The sequence below is a fragment of the Arvicanthis niloticus genome, chromosome 20 (assembly GCF_011762505.2).
Source record: "Arvicanthis niloticus isolate mArvNil1 chromosome 20, mArvNil1.pat.X, whole genome shotgun sequence".
Taxonomy (NCBI): Eukaryota; Metazoa; Chordata; class Mammalia; order Rodentia; family Muridae; genus Arvicanthis; species Arvicanthis niloticus.
This window is the reverse complement of record NC_047677.1, coordinates 46,178,285-46,199,564: the sequence shown is the minus strand read 5'-3', so window position 1 is coordinate 46,199,564 and position 21,280 is coordinate 46,178,285. Positions and strand designations below refer to the sequence as shown.

Below are 21,280 nucleotides of genomic sequence, written 5' to 3'. Positions count from 1 at the left end.
GCCTTCATGTCTAAAGACCATCTTTAAAAAAAAAAAATGATTCTCAATTCCCAATAGCCAACTTCTCAGGGATTTGCTGGTTTTGTTTTTGGGGTTTTGGGGGTTTTTGTTTGTTTTTGGGGGGGGTTGGTTTTCTTTTCTTTTTTTTTTTCAAAACAAAGGCCTACCTGACTATTCCCTGACATTTTGTCCAGCCCCTTACCCCCCCAAAAAGCTCTGTGGGGGGGCTGCAGAGATGGCTCACTGATTAAGAGCACTGGCTTGCTACTCTTGCAGAGGACCTGGGTTCAGTTCCCAGCACCCACGTAATCATTTAATTCCAGTTTAAGGGGATCTAATACCTTCTTCTGACCTCTACTGACACTGCAGATATACACATATATTCATGTAAGCAAAATGCCCATACACACAAATAAATTTTTAAAATGTCCTTTATACACACACACACACATACACACACACACACACACACACACACATATTTTGGCCAAATTTAATCTTGCACTTCTTAATCCCAATATGCTGGAGGGAGAAGCAGATAGATTTTTGTGAGTTTAAAGTCACATAGATATATAACCAGTTTCAGACCAGTCAATGATAGTAAAATTTGGCCCCTCTTCCCTTGAAAAAAAGGTTTAGATAAACTTTCTGTCCTGTGTATTTTATCACATCAAAAAGAAGTCAATGGAGGGGCAGTTGTGGGGTCACTGTTCAGGTGTGGGGTCACTGTGCAGGTGTAGGGTCACTGTGCAGGTCTGGGGTCACTGTGCAGGTGTGGGGTCACTGTGTAGGTCTGGAGTCACTGTGCAGGTGTGGGGTCATTATGCAGGTGTGGGGTCACTGTGCAGGTGTTGGGTAACTGCAGGTGTTGGGTCACTGTGCAGGTGTGGGGTCACTGTGCAGCTGTGGGGTCACTGTGCAGGTGTGGGGTAACTGTGCAGGTGTGGAGTCATTGTGCAGGTGTGGGGTCACTGTGCAGGTGTTGGGTAACTGTGCAGCTGTGGGGTCACTGTGCAGGTGTTGGGTAACTGTGCAGGTGTTGGGTAACTGTGCAGGTGTGGGGCCATTGTGCAGGTGTTGGGTAACTGGGCAGGTGTGGGGTAACTGTGCAGGTGTTGGGTAACTGTGAAGGTGTGGGGTAACTGTGCAGGTGTTGGGTAACTGTGCAGGTGTTGGGTAACTGTGCAGGTGTGGGGTAACTGGGCAGGTATTGGGTAACTGTGCAGGTGTTGGGTAACTGTGCAGGTGTTGGGTAACTGGGCAGGTGTGGGGTAACTGTGCAGGTGTTGGGTAACTGTGCAGGTGTTGGGTAACTGTGCAGGTGTTGGGTAACTGTGCAGGTGTTGGGTAACTGGGCAGGTGTTGGGTAACTGTGCAGGTGTTGGGTAACTGTGCAGGTGTTGGGTAACTGGGCAGGTGTTGGGTAACTGTGCAGGTGTTGGGTAACTGTGCAGGTGTGGGGCCATTGTGTAGGCATCTGCCTGAAACTGAACAATCCTGCCCCAGACATGTCTGTTCTGTGTGCCAGTGCTCAGAGGATGGGGGACTTCTGTGCTTAGTCAGCCTACACTTCCCCTATCAGAGTCCCTCAATGTCCCCCGAGACCAAGTCTTAGTCTGCAGCCCTAGAGACTGAGTCATGGGTCTGAGGAACAGGGTCAGCCACAGGGTGTGTGTGGAGCCCAATGCAAAATGATTACAAAGAACCCTTCTTCAAACAATGTTAGGGCAGTGGGGTGTGGTGATACACAGTAGTAATCCCAGCATGCCAGAGGTGGAGCCAGGAGGATCAGGAGGTCAAGGCCAGCCTCTGGTACATGGTAATTTACACAAGACCCTGTCTTAAAAATGAAAGAATTTTCTAGAAAGGCCTAGAGCTGAGCCTAAACCAAGCTGAGCCACTTCCCAGTGCAGGCCCTACATACCTGTCCAGGTCAGCCTGCCAAAGATCTCTAATAGTGACATTTCCCAATCAGTGCTATAAAGAGAGGGCAGAAGTGGGAGCAGGGGAAACTGGGACTATTTTATGACATTTATATTTAATGTAAGATATAGGAGACCGTGTAGGGGCGTGGCTCAGGGTGGAGCACATGCAAGTGTGTAAGAACCTGGGTTCCAGCCTTAGTAACTGAAAACCAAAAATATGTAACCAGCAGAAAATATTGCACAGAAGGCTGGCTCAGAGATTACCAGCACTGGCTGCTCTTCCTATGGATCCAGGTTCAATTCCCAGCTGTCACACAGAGGCTTACAACCATCTGTAACTCAGGTTCAACGGGATCAGACACCCGCCTCTGACTTTCATCAGCACCAGACACACATGTGATACATAGATGTGCACAGGTGTACATGCAGGCAAACATTCACATACATTAAATTAAATCTAAAAATATCTAGAAGTGCACAAATAATAAAAATACAGCTCGCTAACTTATGTACAAAATAGGACAGGACAGGCTAACTGGCTTACTCCTGTAATTCCGTTATTCAAGAGGCTGATATAGGATCAAGAGTTCAAGGCTGGGGGCTGGAGAGATGGCTCACGGCTAAAACTATTGATTGCTCTTCCAGAGGTCCTGAGTTCAATTCCCAGAGGTCCTGAGTTCAATTCCCAGCAACCACATTACAACCATCTGTAATGGGATCCGATGAACTCTTCTGGTGTGTCTGAAGACAGCTACAGTATATTCATAAAATAAAATAAATCTTTAAAAAAAAAAAAAAAAAAAAAAAAAAAAGAGTTCAAGGCTAGCCTGGGCTATAGTAGCAGGACTTGCCTCAAAACCCAACAACAGGATCCAATGTAGTCAAATGTGCCTTTAATCTCAGAGGTTCAGACAGTTGTCTATGAGTTTGAGGCTAGTTAGAGCTACACAGTATAAGATCCTATCTCAAACAAACAACAGCAACAAACCCCATACATATCGAATGATGAAGGAGAAAGTAGGTAAACTGACCGACGTGACCCACCCAAGATATGGTTAGGCAGAGAGGCATCTGGAAGAGGCCAGAGCAGAGAGAGGAAATAGAGAGGGGAAGAGCTGGGCGGTGGTGGCACATGCCTTTAATCCCAGCACCTGGGAGGCAGAGGCAGATGGATTTCTGAGTTTGAGGCCAGCCTGGTCTACAGAGTTAGTTCCAGGACAGCCAGGGCTACACAGAGAAACCCTGTCTCGAAAAAACCAACAAAAAAGAAAAAAAAGAAAAAAAAGAGGGGGGGAAGAGGGGAAGAGAAAGACAAAGAGAGGGAACAAGAGAGGGCAGAGAGAGAGAGAGAGAGAGAGAGAGAGAGAGAGAGAGAGGTGAGGAGGGGGAGTTCTTAAGTGGTCACCAACGCTGGCATTTGTCAGGTCCACTCCTGGGTACCAGTGCCACCAGAGGGGTCCAAGCATCACTTACAATAATGTGTTGTCAGGACAATCTCTAATAACCAAAACCTCCAGGCCTTGAAATATCCAGTCAGGAAAATGAATAGCGACAGTATATCCACAAGTAGAGAGAATTCTCCCCCCCACCCCCACCTTGTGGGCAAGCGCCCTCTTACGTGGCTGTGTGACCCTGGGCATGGGACACCCCATAAAACACGGTTTTCAGTGAAATGAAGAGACTTGTCTCAGGAGCAGTTTTGAGGAACAGAGCTAAGAGAAGTTTCCCAAGTGACTCTGTAGTGTGGCGTGTTGCTGCCCTGCAAGTCTGTCCCCATCCCGGCAAAGGAATTTGGGTATAGAAATAAGGCTGGCAATGGAATTTGCATATAGAAATAAGGCTGGGCCCCTTCATAACCTCAGAGCAAAGAGCTAACTGACAACACACCCTCCTATCCTTTTCCTAGGATCCTCAGACTCAAGGTCTAGCTCTAGCTGGGTTCCCTAACTCAACCAGCTTCCATTTCTAATGACTCCCCTTCTCCTCAACAAGGGGGGAACCTGTGGATCTCTGGGTCTGTGCTTCAAACCTTTCCATCCTTGGCTGTTTTGTTTTAGATTTGGGCCTTTTAATATTTTTTTTTTTTTTTTTGAGACAGGGTCTCTCTATGTAGCCCTGGCTGGCCTAGAACTTGCTAAGCAGACCAGGCTGGCTTTGAACTCACAGAGAGCCTCCTGTCGCTGTCTCCAACGGCTGGGGTTAAAGAATTATGACCATGACTACTCTCTTAACCCCTACCGTGTAAACCGTATGAAGTTCTTCTTGCTGGAACACACATCAAGAAGTTGAAGCTCAAAATGATGAAATGCTTCAAGGGTGCTTACAGTAATGGCAGACTGACCTCAAACAGGGGCCGGTGAAATGGCTGTGTCAGTTGCCATGCATCCGTGAGGACCCAGGTTCAATCGCATGTCAACACATGTCGAACAAACGACAAAACCTAAGCTAAGTATGGCTGCCGAGTTTATAATGACAGCGCAGGAGGCAGAGGCGTGTGCATCCTTGCAGCTTGGAGGCCAGGCTACTCTGGGTGTCCCAGCCAATTCTGGGGCTTTATTTCTGAGGCTCCCCCTCAGAAATAAAGGATAGATGGCTCCTAAGGTTTGACATCTCAAATTTACCTCTGCATCCTCCCACCCGGGATGTATCTCCCCACCCCAACACACATACATACACACATATACACACACACACACATACACACATACATACATATATACACACACATACACACACATACATATATACATACACACACATACAAACATATACACATACATATATACATACATACATATACACATATACATACATATACACATATACATACATATATATACACACATATACATGCATATACACACATATACACACATATATACACACATACATAACACATATACATGCATATACACATACATGCACACATATAATACACACATATACATAAACACATACACACATACATACATATATACATACATGCACACATATAAACATACACACATATACACATATACAAACATATACATATATACATACATACATATACATACACATATACATATATACACACATACACACATATACACACAGATACATACACACATACAAACATATACACATACATATATACATACATATACACATATACATACATATACACATATACATACATACATATATACATATATATACATGCACATATATACATATATACACACATACATACACACATATACATACACACATACATACATGCACAATACAAACATACACACATATACACATATACATACACACATACATACATATACACATACACACATACATACATATATACATACACATATACATACATACACATATACACACACATACACACATATACACATACACACATACATACATACACACATACATGTACACACAGATACACACAGATACACACACAGATACACACACATATGCACATACATAAAAACACATACACATATCACACACACACACACACACACACACACACACACACACACTCAAAACCAAGCCAGTTAGTTGGGAGCCAGGCATGGCAGCCACACATCTGTAATCCTGACATCGGCATCCAGGAGGCAGGGAGATCAGAAGTTCAAGGCTAACCTCAGCTATAGGAAATTCAAGGCTAGCCTGGGCTACTAGAGACCCTGCCTCAAAGAAATAAACAAATTCTCTGTTCTTTGTCTAGCACACAGCTTCCTATGTTTATCTGTGCTTTCTTTCTTCTGGTCAGTGAGATGGCAAAGTGGGGAAAGCATTTGCCGTCCTAGCCAAGGAGTGAAGGACAGATTTAACTAGCCAAAGTCAAAAAAGTCTGCTCACAGAAATGCTGTCAAAAGTAAAATTTTGTTTGTTTGTTTTGCTGTTTTGACAAGAAGCCCAGGCTGGCCCTCTGTTGAGGATGACCTTGTGCTCCTGATCCTCCTGCCTCCACATCTGGAGTGCTGAGACTGCAGGTGCGCAGGCTGTGTTCGGTTTATAGGATGCTGGTCATAGAACCCAGGGCTCCGTGAAACTTACGTGGTCTATGAACTGAGCTGTAGCCTCTGATAAATCCACTCTGCTTCTGTCAAGCCCCCCTCCCCTCCCCAAGGAGATCCAAGGACTTCATTTTCCAAATCCTTTGCAGCTGGGAGTTTCAGGGTGATGTGGGATCTGGCAGGGGGTATCCCTGGCCCTGTTTTCAAGGGAAGAGATCAGTCGGGGAGCATTTTCCTGCAGGAACGAACACGGTTAAAGAGAAGTCCTTTATTCTCAGCCACGAGCCAGGGACACGGGTCCCAGTGGCACCCCACTGTCTACAGCACAACTATGGCGAGCCACCCTGCCTCATTCTGGAACCCTATCTGGAACCTGTCTAATTCACCCCGTGACTTTGTCAGCCCTTACTCCTTCCCGTGGGATTAACCAGAACCCCGTCCACTTCCAGCAACTAAGCGGGTTGATTCCAGTCCGAGGGAGCTTATCTCCCTGTGAGATAAGTGGAATGGAAGCTCCCGGGAAAACAGCACGAGGCAGCAGTGACTCAGCTACTCACAGATTTCCCAATAATATTTTAACTAGCTGCCGGTTCTCGAAGTTCACTGACTAACCCTGGTGGGCCAGGCTGGCCTTGTCGAGTCTTAGAGAGCAGAAGGGAAGGCTCTGCAGGCTCCGGGTTGACTTGAGGAGACCGGCTCACCATTTATTTATTTATTTATTTATTTATTTATTTATTTATTTATTTATTTATTTATTTATTTATTTTACAAGGGCTCTAATAGCCCAGGTTGGTTTGAGGAGGCCAGCTTACCATTTATTTATTTTTATTTATTTATTATTTATTTAGAAACAAGGTCTCTGAAAGCCCAGGCTGGCCTCAACTCACAGTATAGCAGAGGATAGCCTTGAACTTTTGACTGCTAGTTCTCAGGCTGTTCAAATATCAAGAAATGAGCTCTCCCTGGACTATAGGCGGATTTCTGGCAGATGCATAAAAGCCCTTACTCAGCGCTCCGCAGGAGCCTTTACTCTGGCAGAAGGGACTTATGGCTCCATTGACAAGTGACCCATACCTGCCCATGTGACCTCCAGGTTCCTTCAGTCCTTCTTTCAGGACTTGCTATACATTTCCCTAGATTCCTGGCCCTCCCCACCCCCAGCTTCTCACCCACTGTTCTCTGCTAATCCTAACACTTATTCTCCCTTATTCTCCCCTCTCTCGCTATGCTCCGGTCTGCTCTCCCATTTCCCCACCTCGCCTCCCTGGCCCATGTCTACTCTGCTGGCCATGTTCCGTCTACTTCTTTTTCTCTGTGCCCTGGACTCGTCCAGATGCCTGTGGCTGGTCTCTTTTTCTCTCTTATCTACATTAAAACAAACAAACAAACAAAAAAATCAAACAAAAAACCAAACCAAAAAAGCAAAAAAACAAAAAACCTTAACCAAATCATGGTGCAGTCACATCTGCAGTCTCTTAACTCTTCATCCCCACCTTCTGAAAGCAGAGATGGAAGCTACTGCATGTGATGTGATTTGGTGCTGAGGATGGAGCCCAGGGCTTAGTGCACGGTGAGCAAGCACTCAGCCAACCGTCACAGCATCGGCTGGCCTGATGCATCTAATGTGACAGAGGGAGTCCTAGACCCTTCCCTTGTGGTACCCGGTTAAAGAGAAGTCTTTATTCTGAGTACACTTGTGGCATGCCCTGACACAGACAAACAAAAGAATCAACTAAAGGGGCTTTTCCTGTGTCTGTGCAGGTACTGAGTGGAGCTTTGTTTTTCAATTGTATCACACAATGTATTACATAGATACCATAAACTCTTGTTGTTTTGAAACAGAGTCTCAGATTGGCAGCGAGATCCTTCCGTCTCGGCCTCAGGAGTGCTGGGATTACAGGTGTGAGCCAGCACACCCAACTCTTTAACTCTTGATCTATGGATTAGAGATAAAACTCATTAGAAGGCCGAGCCTTTAGCCTCGGCCAGGAAGAAACTTTAATCATGACTGGAATGACCTGACTCTTCCCAGTTAAACCTGAGTTTCAAGGCAGCTCTGAACATCCCAGGCAGAGGGCACCTCTCTCCTTCTGGGAAACTACTAGTTACAGTACTGACTGGGAGAAAGGGCTTGGGAGGGAACTTGAAAAGCACCAGGCAATAGTGGGAATAAACACACATTACCTGTTCATCAGAGAGTAGAGCCCTCCCTCTCCATGGTACAGGAGAGACCCCTCCCCGCTTCCAAGCCCAGCCAATTTACACAAGATCTGTCTGCTAAATTGCAGGGATTGGTCACTGGGATTGGCTCACTGACTGGAAGAGGAAACCAGACCTCAGAGGGCAGCCACCATCAGCCCCCCTTAGGGGAAAAAAAAAAATCCCTCTGGACTAGGACTGGAGAGATGGCCCGGTGTTTAAAGAGTTTGCTGTGCCCAAGTTAAGTGTGAGGGAGCCGGTTCATTGCCACACGTCAAAGCACTATCTTAGGTTAATTTAGCACAGAGAATTGTGAAAAGGCAGAGCTGAGGATGGAGCGGTTTGGATGGGAAGTTGAGGGACATGTGTGTCAGGCTGCAGGCCACAGACGAGCTCTTTCCTGGTCCCAGAGGGAGAAGAAATCTGTTTTGGAGACCACAGATGGGCAGCCAGAAAGCTCAGAGAAGCGGAGACAGTATTTGCCTCTGTCAGTTAAATAGATTCTTAGTGTGCAGGCCGCTCATAACACACATGGGAGCCTGAAACAGCTGGAAACTGAGGCCAGGGGTCATACAAGCTGCCCAGAAGAAAGACTAGTAAAGCAGAGAGCAGGTGGACAGGGACACTGGCTACCTCCAGAATCCGTGTCCTCAGTGTGGGCTACCCAGGCCAGGGCCTGCATTCCCAACCTCCTTGTGTGGGTCACAGCAGGAAAGAGGTGGCCCTTTCATGTAGGTCATTGAGAGACTCTATTAACAAGTATGTTTAAAACGCCGTAAGTATAGGTGTGGAGAAGTGACCAGCAATATTGCAAATCCTTAGGGCTGTGACAGCAGGGGCTGGCATAACCCCTAAATGGTCCAGGTCAGAAGAAACTTGGAAAGATTGTGTAGCTGGAACAGTAGACAGGAGAAACTGAGTCTTTTTTTCTCCTTCCCTTCTCCCTCTCCGACCTCATTCACTCCGGCCCAAAGGTTTTTTATTGATTATATGTGAGTACACTGTAGCTGTCTTCAGACACCCCGTAAGAGGGCATCAGATCTCATTACGGATGGTTGTGAGTCACCATGCAGATGCTGGGATCTGAACTCATGACCTCTGGAAGAGCAGTCAGTGCTCTTAACCACTGAGCCATCTCACCAGCCCCAAACTGAGTCTTAATGAAAGGAGTGTGGCCAACCTGTGGGAGCCATTAAGGATAAATTAAGGATGAGACTTTGGCCAGCATAGTGCCTGTTAGAATCTACCAGAAGCCAGAGGGAACTCAAGCAAGCCACAGAAGACCTCCAAGCTGGGTGAAGAGGGTAGCGTCCATAGAGGTAGTAAGTTCACTCAGAGGGAAGGCCCTTGGTGTGTCACATGCCGACTTCTGGTCACAAGGATGGGCAGAGATGATGGAGCCACTCAGTCCTCAGAGGGTCTCTTCCCCCACCTGCTGGCTGACCAGCCCTGAATGAACTTCAGGAGGTTTAGAGACAGCATGTGCTGGGTTCAACAGTAGCTGCCTGGCTTCAGCTGATGTGGCCTTGAGGTGGCAGCCTGGAAGTGGGGGGTTCTGGTGTGGTGTCTCCCTGTCTGAGGAGTAGAGTGGACAAATGAGCATATCAGCATACCTTCCTGCTCAAAGTAAAAGGCTAGCCTAGGCTAGCCTGAAACCTGCCTTGTAACTGGGGATTTCCTTGACCCTGGTGATCCTTCTGCCTCCGAGTCTCAGAATGCTAGGATGGCAGATTTATATCTCTACGCCTGGCCCTTGAGCACTAAGTAAGAATGCTACCAACTGAGCCACATATCCAGCCCATTTCTCCGTTTCACTAGGGACCTCCTGCCCTGGCTCAGGTCAGACCTGTTGGCAAAGTCCTTTCTCTCATTGTGTGACTGATAAGACATGAGTCTGTGAGTCACCATCTGCCATGAAAATGTAACCTTAACGCAAATCGCTTTTGGAGTTCAAAGACACTGGGGTGGTCATGGTTTGTTCTAAAGTTTGCAAGGGTCCTGGGTGACTGTAGAATACTGGACCCCTGGAGCTCCAGTGGTGGCTCTGATCTTCCCCTTATCTGGGGAACCCCTGATGCTGGGGACTTGAGGGGGGCTGATCAGCTAGTCAGGTACCTCAGAGGCTTTCTGGTGATTCATACGCCTCGTGCCAGTCACAACAACCCTCCACCCCGGAGCTCTGACGGGTACCCAAAGCTACCCCGGCCTGAGAACCTGAACTTGGCCTTACTGGGAAATGGCTTCTTGCTCAGGACTGCTGGGATTTCAAGGGTCACAACAGAAGCCAGGGGACTTTCCAGGTGCTCCATCCCCCAGCTCTGTGTTTCCTCAACTGGAACATCAGTGGGGTTAATGAGATGAGAAACTGCCTTTGTCTATTCATCTGTGTGCTGTGCAGGAGACAGACAAGGGCCTGGTGAGTTATACACCCTGCCCGAGCTCTTTTTTTTTTTTTTTTTTTTTGGTTTTTTGAGACAGGGTTTCTCTGTTTAGTCCTGGCTGTCCTGGATCCTGGAACTCACTCTGTAGAGCAGGCTGGCCTCGAAGTCAGAAATCCGCCTGTCTCTGCCTCCCAAGTGCTGGGATTAAAGGCGTGCGCCACCACCGCCCGGCTCTGCCCGAGTTCTTGAAACTCTCTCGGTATGTAGCCCAGGATGGCTTTAAATATGCAACCCACCTGCTGCCGTCTCGTCTCTCAAGTGCTGTTTTTACAGGTCTAGATCTGCAGGACCACCGTTCAAGATGCTTTATGATCTCGGTCTACTAGCTTGTGACTTCCCACTGGGAAGGGAAGGGGAGACGTGGCCATGGACAATGGTCTCATCTCCCCAGCTTTTCTGACCACAGTGCACACCCAACAGGACCACATTTGACTGGTTGCTATGGAAACGAACAATAGCATCTGTCACCGGGCAGTGGTGGCGCATGCCTTTAATCCCAGCACTTGGGAGGCAGAGGCAGGCAGATTTCTGAGTCGAGGCCAGCCTGGTCTACAGAGTGAGTTCCAGGACAGCCAGGGCTACACAGAGAAACCCTGTCTTGAAAAACCAAAAAAAAAAAAAAAAAAAAAAAAAAAAAAGCATCTGTCACCTGTGGGGGAATCACAGGCCAAGTGGAAGGAGACAGAGGATGCAGGAAGAGTTGCTGCTGGTGGCATTTTACAGAGCTTCAAGCCTCTTAGGGCACTGGCATCACACATCACCACGGACTTCCTTCTTAGCGCTCTATTGCTTCAGTTACAGCCTGAACTTGATTATTCGTTCCTTCCTGGTGGCCTCTCTGGTCCCCACTTTCTCTTTCTTCCTGTTTCTCTTTGCTGTTGTTGTTTTGAAGCAGGAACTCCATATGTAGCACAGGCTGGCCTGAAACCTTTGAGCCTCTTGCCTCAGCCTCCCGGGTGGTGGATGTCCTCTGTGCCCTCACCGTCTAGAACAATGCCGAGTATATGATGGATGCACAAGAAATATTCATTACATAAATGAACTTGTCGTTTCTTGAAGTTTCTCGTCAGCTTCATATGCCGACAGAGACCACAGAAGTTTCTGACATGCGTCTGTCTCTCGACTTACCCAGTAAGCTTCCGGTCACTGAGCCGACCCTCCAGGGCCTGGAAGCCCTGCTGCAGAGCTTGGCCCACAGAAGCAGAACAGGCCACTATACCAACACAAAGGGGCTGTGCGCCTCCTGCTGGAGGTGGCTCTAAACTGCAAGCCTCTCCTTGAAGAGACGCTTGGGACTCTAAGGATCCCCACTCCCATTTCCTGGCCTCCTACAGAGGCCACAGAGGGATGACGCTTACTGGCTTGCTCAGTCGGCTTTCCTATGTAACCCAGGACCACTGGCCCGGGGGTAGCACCTCTTACATCAATCATCAATCAAAAAATATTCCCGCCTCCCGTCCTCCACTATAAGCTGATCTGATTGGAGGCTAGCATCAGGAGTCGGAAGGCGGTGGGGGTGGAGCACAGTTTGTTCGGGTCTGGGTCTCAGGCTGCCAACTGCACTTTTATGGGTGGTGTGCGCAGCCCAGACCAAGGGGACTTCCACATTGCTAGCTAGTATCGATGTGCACTTTCAAAGAGTTTCTGAGAGACCGTTTGAGTAAAAAGCCAGGACAATCACGGAGGTGAGGGACTGGAGACAAGCCAAGACAGGCTGGGCTGTGGTTTGGTTCTCTGGCATTACTGGAAGTTGTTAGGGGCGGGGCCTAATGCGGGTCAAGGGTCATTGGCAGTGTGCTGTCAGAGAGGACTGCTGGACTCAGTACCTTCCTCTTCCTCCTCCTTTTTCACACCTCAGTATTAGGTGACTGGTTTTTTTTTTTTTTGGTCGCCTAGCACTGGGGAGTCATGGCATACTGCCCACCACCTGAGACCCGAGAGCGACAGTTCTGCATAACCACAGACCCAAAGTCCAAAACCATAAGCCAGGCTATGCCGTTTTTTCCTGATACCTCAGGCTACCCACATGGTTGTGAAAGCTGACTAACCTGGCTGTTACCTCTAGGATCCTTGACACAGATGGGCCACCCAGCATCAACATGGCTTCCTACAAGAAAAACCCAAAACACGGTAGGGACAGCAGGGTTAAGAACGTTCTAGAGGCTGGGCAGTAGTGGCGCACGCCTTTAATCCCAGCACTTGGGAGGCAGAGGCAGGCGGATTTCTGAGTTCGAGGCCAGCCTGGTCTACAGAGTGAGTTCCAGGACAGCCAGGACTACACAGAGAAACCCTGTCTCTAAAAACCAAAACAACAACAACAACAAAAACCAGAACGTTCTAGAGGAGCTAGAGAGAAGGTTCATGGGTAAAAACACTTTGTCACACAAAAATGAGGACTGGAAATCAGATCTAAATTGCTGTGATGATTTGACAATGCTTGGCCCAGGGAGTGGCCCTATTAGGAGGTGTGGCCTTGTTGGAGTGGGTGTGGCCTTGTTGGAGTGGGTGTGGCCTTGTGTCACTTGGTGTGTGCTTTAGGACCCTCATCCATCCAAGCTGCCTGGAAGTCAGTTTGCTCCTAGCAGCCTTCAGCTGAAGATGCAAAACTTTCAGCTCCTCCTGCACCATGCCTGCCGGATGCTGCCACTTGGATGCTAATGGTCTGAACCTTTGAGCCTGTAAGCCTGCCCCAATTAAATGTTGTCCCTATAAAAGTTGCCTTGATTATGGTGTCTGTGCACAACAGTAAAACCCAGACTAAGGCAATTGCTCACATCAAAGCCCAGTAGGCATGGTGGGGGCGGGGCTCCTGGAATCCAAGAATAGAGGGAGGAGAGCTAGGTCCTGGGGTCAGCTGTGCAGCTGGTTTTATGGGTCCTTTTTATTCCTACCCTTTATATCCTCCCAGTTTCACGCCCAATCACTGATAGGAGAGAAAGGAGAAGGAGGGGAGGGGGAGGGGGAGGGGGAGAGGGAGAGGGAGAGGGAGAATCCTTGAATCTAACTCTAATCTTGAATCTAACTCTTTCCTTTTGTTTCTTCTTTGGGCACAACTACTAATAAACCACAACCAACCCTCCCTGTTGGGGCCGACTTGTAGCAGAAAGCGACTATCATCCTTGCAGCCATCTTGAGCCGTATACCCTGACATGAGACTTGGATTACAATAGCCTACAACAGCTGAGCACACTCCGATAACATCTTGGTTTAGATACCTCGGGTGTGTTAGATTAAAGGTATGTGAGATTAAAGGTGTGTGAGATTAAAGGTGTGTGAGATTAAAGGTGTGTAATTTAAGGGTGTGACTTAGAAGTGTAGAGAGATTTAGAGACAAGACCTAAGGGCATGATTAAAGGTGTGACCAAAAGGCGTGGTTTAGAAGTGAGACATAAAAGGCAGAGGCAGAAGGTAGAGAATCAGACACTTTTAGGAGACACTTAGAGGAAGAGAGACTGAAGAATAAACGGGACTGAATCACACTCTGTCTGGTCTCCATTCTTCGAGTCCGGCCTCACTCTCTCTCTCTTGCTGAACCCCGACCCTCAGACTGGAGCAGCAGCTTGGACCGGGATACAGTGGCCACCCAAACACAGGGCAGCCCAGGCCTCAACATTTTGCTCAGACCGAGACATTTTTGGTGCCCGAACAGGGACTTGAGCTTAGGTCCCAACATTTTTTGGCCGCCCGAACGTGGGACTAGTGCGGTTCCCAACACCTCCCCACCCTGCCCAACAATGACTGGACAACCACTAACCCCAAATCTCGGGGACACTAGCAATTACACACCCTCTGAAAAATTCCCAGAATTCCAAATGTCACACAATCACAGAAACTATCTGCAGCTGGCAAAGCCACGCCTTTTCGAGAGCACGAGGCAAATCACTGTCAGCTGCTGCGGACAGTCTGAAGCCGCCCCACATTCCCACACCCAGGATTAATGAAAGCACATTCTTATATTTATTCTGTGTTTTTTTTTTTTTCAAAGAAATCAAAATTCCAGAATTCTCACTACAGAGCTGGCTAGCAAGGTCTAGGTTATGTGGGAGCTCTGCCTCAGGTATAAGGTGGAGAGTGACACCCAAGGCCTAACCTTAGACCTCCATACCTCCACATGCATGCACGGGCACACGCATGAATGTGTACCTGCATGTGCGGGACACCCACACATGCAAACCCAGGTACCATGTGCAAATATACACCCAGGCCACACACATATGCGCATTACACTCATATACACACTCAAAAATAAAGAAGCTGGTTACCGTAGTGCTTGCATCTAAGTTCAGCCCTCGGGAGGCAGAAACAGGATTGCTGCAAGTTTGAGGCCAGTCTGGCCTACACAATGAATGCTAGGCCAGCCAAGTCTACATACAGAGTTGCTGTCTCTAAATAAGTAAATAACGGGCGGGAGAGGTGGCTCCTCAGCTGAGTGTTTCCTGATTTTGCAGATCAGGAAAGCTTGCTTCCCAGCACCCAATGTTCCCACAACTGTCTGTAACTCCAGCTTCAGAATCTAGTGCGCCCTCTACTGGCTTCTGCAGACACTGCACCCGTGTGCACATCCACGCACACATTTATTTTAAAAATTAAATGAGATCTTCTAAAATAAATAAGGTTGGTGATAGCTCTCTTGTGTTTGGAAGAAGAGGTCCATGGAAGAAAGTTTGTTCCTCCCACCTGCTGGAAATTGCTGACAACTTGCAGGGGTTGGTTCTCTTCTATCTTGTGGGTCCTAAGGACTGAACTCTGGTTTCCGCACTTGTCCGCAAATGCCTCTGCTCTCTGAGCCATCTCGTCAGCCCCACCCCCCCCCCACCTTTTTCTGAGATAAGGTCTTGTAACCTAGGCTAGCCTTGGACTGCAACTCTCCTGCCTCAGTCGCCCAGATGTTGGAATTATATGGCCTGAGAAACCATACCCAGCTCTATGTTTAGTGGTTTTTACAGCATAATTTGAGCATTGGCCAGTGTGAAGCTCTCTCATGCGCTTCTCTGTGTGTACACTTGTGGTGACACCCCAGGGACCAGACTCTAGAAATTTCCAGAGCCCAGAAAGTTTTGTGTCTGTCTGTCTGTCTCTCTCTCTCTCTCTCTCACACACACATAAATAAATAAATAAATAAATAAATAAATAAATAAATAAATAAATGAGGAACATGCCTGGTCAGCTGTCAAGGATATGAGTTACTGCCCATGTCTTGGTCACCCATCTGTAAAATGAGGACAGTAACAACAGCCATGTATTGAGGTCACACGGGTTTGTCACGAGCTGCGGTGACACCATTCATTTAAAGAACCCTGTCCAGCATCAAGGTACTTTCCAAGATAAACAGATTAGACGATGCTTGTAAATTCCTGGCAGAAGCCCAGTGCTCGGAGGGCACAGCCAATGGCAGGTGTCTACTCTCCAGAACCTCCCTGACTTGTTACATCAGAAGCCAGACATGGACTCCCCATAGCTAAACTCCCCATCCCACCCCCACCATGGTTCACCCCACACCACCCCTGTGACAGTTCTTTCTCTCTCTGAAAAATTCTTCTCCACTGTGTATCCTCTGTCCCTGGAAGATGCTTTTATTTGTCTTTCTAATGTTAAAGATTGTTGTGTTTTTTTTTAACCATTTTAATTTTCTATGTGTGTAAACACGTGTGTGTGTGTGTGTGTGTGTGTGTGCGCGCGCGCACACGAATCATCAGTGCAGGCATCTTTGGAGGCCAGACAGGGTGCGTGCCCTGCAGCTGGAGTTACAGGCTCGTGAGCTGCCCGGTGTAGGTGCTTGGGACGCGGGTCCTCGAGAGTAGCGCGTGCTTCCACCAAGGAGCCATCTCTCCAGCCTTCTTTTTCTTTTTGAGATGGGATCTCAGGTAGCCCAGGTTAGACCTGAACCTGCCGCCTGCCAAAGGTGTATGTCTGAAACAGATGAACAAACACCTCTGTGTCTCTCCATTGGCTAATAACGAATCCACAAGCTTAGCAGTTTATCAGCATTGATTTGCGGGGTAATCCTGTCTCCCTGTGGCTCAGGCCACAGTGTCTGGAGGTCAGAAGACTTTTGTGAGTCCTCTCTCTCCCCTCCTGGGATTGAACTCATGTCTTCAGGCTTCGTGGTAAGCACTTTTCCCCCTAGAGCCATCTTCACCCTTATTACATAAAAAGAAAAGAAAAAAAAAAAATAGGGCCTAGAACTCACCATGTAGCCCTGGCTGTCCTGGAACTCACTATGTAGCCCAGGCTGGCCTTGAGCTCACAAAATCTCTCCTGCCTCAGCCTCCCAAGTTCTAGGATTCAAGGTGTGAGCCACCACACCTAACTCTTACTCTAATCTTAACAATTAATGTTCATCCTCAGACCACACACTGCATCCTACTGCATGGGTCTGTGTGTGTATGTATATGTAGGTCACAGAAAGGCAAAGCCATCCCTGAGAAGCTGACAGACAGCGGGTTGGAGGGCTGTGGAGAAATGAGGGCACTGGCTGCTCTTGCAGAGGACCTGACTTCCGTTCTCAGCCCCCAGTCAGCTTTCACTCCAGTGCCAGGGGGTGCAAGGCTTTCCTCTAATCCCCACCAACACTGACACATACATGGCACACAGACACACAGACACAAACACAGAAATAACTAAATCTTAAGAAAACTAAGATAGTTCTGCCCACCCTCACCCCCCAAAAAAAGTGTCAGGGGAGGGAGGATGGAAGGAGTGCTCCCCTGGAGGTGCTGAGGTGCTCCCCTGGAAGTGCTCCCTGGAGGTGACACAAGGTGGAGCACAGTCAAGCTGCAGAGGGGAGGTGGAGCAGGGTGGGGAGGCAAGGGGGCAGAACAAGCTTTATATAAACTAGGGAGGCACCTGGACCAGGCCATGTCAGCAAGTGGGGAGCAAGCTTAGCTCAGGCCAGGGAACTAGGGAACTCTCTGCCTGTTGGGGTCCCTTGGCCTATGTGTTAACTGCCTTCCTCTATGGTGTTCAGAGGGAGGAGTTGCACCCTCATCTTCAGACCTTGTTTCTCTGACACATCTGGGACACACCCATACCCTACGGTCCCAAGTCCCAATTTGCTTTGATAGACAGGGCGGGACCCTTTCTATTTTTAAGTTATCAGTTTGTTCCTTGTGGGTGGTACCAGGCAGATGGCTTTGTGTACAAGTCTGCCAAAGTGCAGCGTCACTCCATCACTCAGCTCCTTGTTTACACTCCAAGTGGAGTCAAATGTCGCTTTGTGAAATGGAGGTCCTCTCCCACACCCGAACCTAGGCAGAACCCTGCAGATGGTCTGTACCCTAGAAAGATCTGGAACTTACCTCCTGCCTCTACTGCCCGAGCACCTATTCCTACTTTAAGTGGCGCTGGGAAGGAGGCCCTCTATCACCAGAGCTACATTCCCCAGGCCCCCTGTCTTTGTTGTTTGCCTGCTGGCCTGCTGGCTGGGGATTTCCAGCTGGCTGGCTTCCAGCTCTTAGAGTTGTCTGGGCAGAGGCCAGAGCTAGGGAAACCAGAAGCACTGTTTGGCACAGCTGGAGAGCTCAGGGGTGTCCCCAGGGAGTCCCTACTTCCTGGCGTCCTGAGCAGGGCTGGACGTGGGGCCGCCCTCCTCTTCTCTGCTATGTGATCCTCCAGAGCTCTGCACTCTGTTCTGATGAACCCTTGTTTACCAGTTACCACCACGGCCCTTGGCTTTCCTGTGTCACTCTGATCCGGGACCCCGATGGCTTGGTCCTCACAGGCTTCACCGACCATCCTTTTCTGGTCAGTCATATTTAGTTTTACGGACATTCTACAAAGATGTCCCCTGTGTGGGAAGTGGGATGTTCCTGGTGCTTCTCTGGGGATGGTGGTCCATGGAGAGAGGCTTGGGAGCCCCTACACACACCAAAAGCATGTATTCCATCAATATTAGCTAATAGTAATATTAGCTATCATTAGTACTGCTCAGACACATTGATTTTCTTTCTTTCTTTCTTTCTTTTTTTTTTTTTTTGTTTGTTTGTTTGTTTGTTTTTTTGAGACAGGGTTTCTCTGTGTAGCCCTGGCTGTCCTGGAACTCACTCTGTAAACCAGGCTGGCCTCGAAGTCAGAAATCCGCCTGCCTCTGCCTCCCAAGTGCTGGGATTAAAGGCGTGTGCCACCACCGGCCGCCCGGCCAGACACATTGATTTTCAATAGTCACTTCAAACCTTTGTCAGTCTGAAGGGATGGACTTAATGCCATAGTTTATTATATGTCTGTTCCTAAGGTGTCAAAGGTGACTCACAAGTACAAGAATTGTTTTCTTTGTTTTGTTTTGTTTTGTTTTTCGAGACAGGGTTTCTCTGTGTAGCCCTGGCTGTCCTGGAACTCACTCTGTAGACCAGGCTGGCCCTGAATTCAGAAATCTGCCAGCCTCTGCCTCCCAAGTGCTGGGATTAAAGGTGAGCGCCACCACTGGCCAGCAAGCACAAGAATTCTTGAATTGGTCATTGTAGGGATGGCTCAGTTTAAGAGCACATAACTGCTTTTGCAGAGGACCCAAGTCTGCACCCATGCTGGGCAGCTGTAACTCCACCTCCTGGGATCCGGATGCTCTCTTCTGGTCTCTGCACGATCCTGCACACACGAAGGGCGCAGGAGATGCAGGAGAGGATAAGGTGGGCAAAAGGTACAGATAGTGTTCCTCCAGCTGTCCACAAGAAGCCCAGCCTCTGTCTGGTGCTGGCTATTTGCTTATTTAGACGCGGATGGGACAGTGAATCAGTCAGTGCTAGTGACCTAGTTTCTAAAACAGTTACATGTTTACAAAGGGTCACGATGAAGTTGTGGTCTGTATTTTCAGATGTTTCAATAAACATGAGTCATGGAATCCGAGGCCATCGGTTCAGTTTCAACCAGAGCTCCGCCTACAGCTAGCTTGCTTCCGGATTCTGAGGGCCTCTGGCAGGGGCTCTGTTTCAACTGGAGTGGCTCCCTCTGCCCCAAGCACAAGGTGACAAGGACACACACACATACCCTTGAATACAACCCTGCATGGATGGCCCATGAGTAGCTACAGTCCCCAGGAACTTTGTCACCGCTGTTGAGGTGGTGCGACCCCGGAGTATGGAGCTGACAAATGAGGTAGATTCTCATGCAACTGCCAGCTCTATTCAGACGCTCACAAATCCTCTGTTTTTCCATAGAAGCACATAAAGGATAATCTAAACACTTAACTAAATAACAGCAGCAAGCAATGACAAGCAATCTGAAGCAGGCTCCTTCCTAGCCGCCACACCTGTGGGGGAGCGGAGGGCGCAAAATCCCGGTCCAAGAACAATTCCGTGTTTTGAGGAAACCCGCTACAAGTTTCCTCTTTCTCCATGTGTTCTCGCAAGCAGTCAGCCTTCTCCTCCCACGAGTTCGTTCTTGGAGCATCGCTACGGGTGTGTACCCTCAGTTGTCCAGAGTTTGACCTTCTGTTACCCTAACAGCCTGAGAACACTTTCCATACTCCCTTCTGTGTGTCACCTTCCTTCCCCAGTCCTCACCAGCGTTCTCAAAGGCCTGCTTCTAGAACATGCATCCCAGGCCGCTCAAGAGAAGAGAGCCGCATCTCTAAAGAGACGCAGGAGTCCTGGCTACCATCTCGCAGGAGCTCAGGGTTAGCACTTCTTCCAGGCCCCGCCTAATAGTTACCTAGCAACAGCCAGGTACTACAGGTAGGAGCCTGGCTTGCCATAAAAGGACTGTTGGCCTCTTTCGCTCTCTCTGACCGCCCCCGCCCTCTGGCCTCTCTCTTTCTCTCATTCCCTGTTTGTCCTCCCCCCCCAACCTCAAACCCCCACCCCTCACCCCCCACCCCCGTCTCTCCGACCTGTTCCCAGCTGGCCTCTTCTCTTTCTCCTCTCCTCCTCAGTCTCAGTCTCTGTCTCTCTGTTTCTGTCTCTCTGTCTCTCTGCCTCTCTCTCTGTCTCTCTCTCTCTCTCTGTCTCTCTGTCTCTCTCTCTCTCACACACACACACTGTCCCCTCTCTCTTTCTCTACTCCCTTCTCAACTCCTCTTCTCATGCCCCAAAATAAACTTCATTTTATACTAGACCCCGTCGCATATGGTTGGTACCTGGAGGACCTGGGGAGGGGGTGGTTCAGCACGGACTCCCTAAGGCACGCCCCACTTCCCGCCGCATCACAAAACATCACTCACTGACCTCACTCGTTCACTCCTTCAACAAAATATTTACTGAACCTCTGAGTTTGGGAAGTTTGGATTTACAGAAATATGGTGTCCTAGGCTCCTGGGAGCAATCTAGGTCTTGAATTCAACTATTATTATTCTTATACGTCATGTTAAAATGTCTACAGGGCTGCAGAGATGCCTTAGCAATTAAGAGCACCTGCTGCTCTTTCAGAGGATCCCAGTTCAGTTCCCAGGCTCTTGTCAAGTGGCTCACAGCTCTAGGAGATCCAACGGGCCTCCACAGGCACCAGACTTATGCATGCATAATTAAAAATAAAAATAAGGGGGCTACAGAGATGGCTCAGTAATCAAGAGCATTGTCTGTTCTTCCGGAGGACCTGAGTTCAATTCTCAGCACCCACATGACAGCTCACACTTGTTTGCAACTCCAGTTCCAGGGGATCTGATGCCCTTTTCTGTCCTCTGATGTCACCTGCACATGCTGTACAGATATATACACTCAGGTACAAAATTAATTTTATTTTACTTTTTGGTTTGAGACAGGGTTTTATTTGG

The 21,280-nt window shown here is 48.4% G+C and overlaps 2 long non-coding RNA genes across 3 annotated transcripts; one reads left to right on the top strand and one right to left on the bottom strand.

Moving 5' to 3' along the window:
* Positions 1-14,515: 14,515 nt before the first annotated feature.
* On the bottom strand, positions 14,516-18,228 carry LOC143435202 (uncharacterized). Its single transcript, XR_013105290.1, has 2 exons — positions 17,880-18,228; positions 14,516-16,491 (listed from the first exon to the last, which is right to left on the bottom strand). It is a non-coding gene; the product is annotated as an uncharacterized LOC143435202 (long non-coding RNA).
* LOC143435201 (uncharacterized) lies at positions 18,186-20,327 on the top strand. Of its 2 annotated transcripts, XR_013105289.1 has the most exons (4): positions 18,186-18,324; positions 19,079-19,202; positions 19,388-19,970; positions 20,069-20,327. It is a non-coding gene; the product is annotated as an uncharacterized LOC143435201 (long non-coding RNA). The 2 variants fall into 2 exon arrangements; XR_013105288.1 differs by having other exon boundaries at positions 19,388-20,327.
* The last annotated feature ends 953 nt before the right edge of the window (positions 20,328-21,280 follow it).